Genomic DNA, 3,007 nt, shown 5'->3' with positions numbered 1-3,007 from the left:
GCATCCCAGAGTGTGAACCTCCGATCAGGGAAGTGGTTGGATTCTGGACTTCAACAGCATCTCAAAAAGGGAAACTTGTCTCTAGCCAGGGCCTCAAAATTGAGTCAAGACAGCATTTCTATGAAAAAACATATTACAGTCGACCTCTCGATATGTTGACATCTATTTTGATCTTGATTATTTGAGGTATTTTAGTGGCATGAATAGTAGAGGAGACTAACAGAGAGAAGGATGTGTTACCCCAAACGGCATAGAAAACATTTTAGTAAGAGAGTACTAAGTAAGAGGAAAACGAGTAGAAGAATAAGGATTTTTGTAAGCCAGCCATAGCCAAGTTCTTCATATATATGGAATTAGTCAAGAAAAAAAAAAAGACCTGAAATTTTCAAGGTCTCTAACAATATCTTTGGTAGAGTTGTAGTAAAGTGTGTTATAAGTATGAGTTATATATTTTTATGATAAAACTATTTTAGTGACATGTCCAGTAGTTATGTTGTCAGAGGGTATGAACTGATAGTTTAGTAAAGTATATGGAAAAGATTAATGGTATTTGTAGCCAAGAAGGAGTAGTTCAGTGTTTATGGTAGGAGATGGAGTACAGGAGGTAGTGGTAGAAAGTTGGAGGTGGGGAGTAGGAGAAGGTGCTGGGGAGTGGGAAGTCCTCTCCGCAGGTGGTTGAAGAGGTATTTGCCTCCTAAAGAAAGCAATAATCTCCATTAATTTTAGAATGGCATTGATAGTAAGAACCTCTATAAGATTTTTCTTTAGGCAAAGGTGTGTAAAGGTGTATACCTTTTGGCAGAGAGCAAAGCATATACCAGAGTCATGGGCTAAGTAAACAAACTCAGGACACGTAATAGAATTCTTAATATCAAAGGAAGAAATACAATAAATGTATTATGTCTAATTTGTCAGTGTCTTAAGAAAGGCAGTACATGGACATTGCTGAGATACTGGTCTCAGTGTCTGGGACAAAGTCTTCCCCTGTGTAGGAAGCAAAGTCATCTGCAATGATGAGGTCTTGGACTCATCTGAAGTAACATCATCTCCAGTGGTGAGCTTCTGGGTTAGGGTGATGTCATCTGGGGTATGGGATTGGGTTATCTTTTCCAAGTGGATATGATGTTTTATTTATTTGTTTGTTTGTTTAAATTTTTCTTTTTTTATAATTGGGGGTTTTAATTCCTTTTCTTTTCTCTTTTATTTTCTTCCTTCCTTCCTTCTTTCCTTCCTTCCTTTGGTTTTGGGCTTCTAGCTGTCCAAAGTCACGATTTTTAGTTTCTGTATCTGTCTGATAACTCATGGTGCAGACCTACTAGGTGTTACAAGAAAAGAGGGGAAAAGCCTATTGGCCTGCCTCCTAGGCAGCTGTTTTTTCTTTCCAAGGTTTCGTAATCCACCTCCCAGGGATTAGGATTTAAACCTAGAGAGCTATATCAACCTCTCCCTGAGACAGGGCAGTTAGCCTCCTTTTCCTATCAATTTCTTTGCATGTTGATATGCCCCTGTACTTACTAAGGCCCAAGCACACTGGCTAGCGGTCTGGCATTATTTAAGCAATTGTGTAACTTATGCAGGTGTTCTCAATGTGTGTATAGGTATGACTTATTGATTTCCTTGTCCCAGAGCCCCCACTTTGGATTAAACATTGGGCTACTGGTCTCCAGGAGTGTAGCGCATGATACCTCTAAAGGCCAAAAGAACATGAAGTTCGCTGGCAATAGAAGCAAGTTATGTAGCAGCAAAGGAGATATGTAGGCTGCTAATCCCTCCTTAGTAACATTGACATTGAGACCAGGCTGCCATTTCTCTACTGTGGGGGAGCCCAATTTATACCTTCTTCCACAGAGGTTGCCCAAAACACACAGGCAAACCAGATTTCAGTTCCCAGTAATAATAAACAACAATACCAAGTAAGTAATAGAACCCTAAAGTAGGCCTCTGCCAAACATGGGATATGATTGGAAACAATGGAACACCTGATCCCAGAAAGTGTGTCTCAGGTGGCCTATCACTCCTATTGTCCTAGGGTCGGCCTCCACCAGGGGCAATATCTAGTTCCTGAATTTAGCCAATTAGCATGGTTTGTTTTGGAAATTCTGACACTGAGGACGTTTAGGTAAGGAGAGATGTGGCAATCACCCACAGACACAGGAGCAAGCAATAAGTCTAAAATACAAGCCTGCCAACAGGTGGCAGTTCTATCTGGAGCCACTTTCACAGTGGTTTGGAACCAATGAGTAAGCCAAGAGAATCCACCCCACCCCAAGAAGCTCAAGAGTCGTGGCCTCACCATTCTGTTCCTTCTTTTGATGGCAGGATACAACACAATGACACCTGGATAGATGAAAGGCAGAACTCTTTGTTACTTATAGTTCCAAATAAGAGAAAGTTGCCAGACAGGCTCACAGAAGATTATGCCTGAGGACAAGGTTACAACAATCTGGAGCTGTAGGGGGCAGCTTGTGTGTGGTAAACTGAATGAGGTTAGTTAGATTTTGCAGGAGCCTGATAAACTAGCTCATCTGAACAACTTCTCAGGCTCTGAAATGTAGGGGCTGTCCCTAGTAGTCTGGTACCTGGACTTAGCTGGTACATAGGAGCCTGGAGTGAGAGAGCCCAGTAAGTGAAGTAGTTGAAATATGAACTTAATCAGTTGCCCAAGAAGGGGAACTGACCAGACTCTTGTCAAAGCCTCAAAACTGGGTTAAGATAGCATTTAAAAAAAACTATATTATAAGGAGTCCAACTATATTCTTTTGCATGATGATATCTAATCGTTGCAGCAACATGTGTTGAAGAGACTATCTTTCCCCATTGAATAGGTTTGGCACCCTTGTTGAAAATCATTTGACTACAGATGTATAGGTTTATTTCTGGACTCTCAATTCTATTTCATTGCTCCATATGCCTATTCTTATGCCAGTACCACACTGTTTTGATCACTGTAATTTTGTAGTGTATTTTTAAATCAGTAAGTATGAGTACTCCAACTTTCTTCTTCTTC

Source organism: Pteropus medius, unplaced genomic scaffold, assembly GCF_902729225.1.
Source record: "Pteropus medius unplaced genomic scaffold, Ma_sr-lr_union100, whole genome shotgun sequence".
NCBI classification, from domain to species: domain Eukaryota; kingdom Metazoa; phylum Chordata; class Mammalia; order Chiroptera; family Pteropodidae; genus Pteropus; species Pteropus medius.
The sequence above is the reverse complement of the archived record's forward strand: the minus strand, read 5'-3'. Positions refer to the sequence as shown.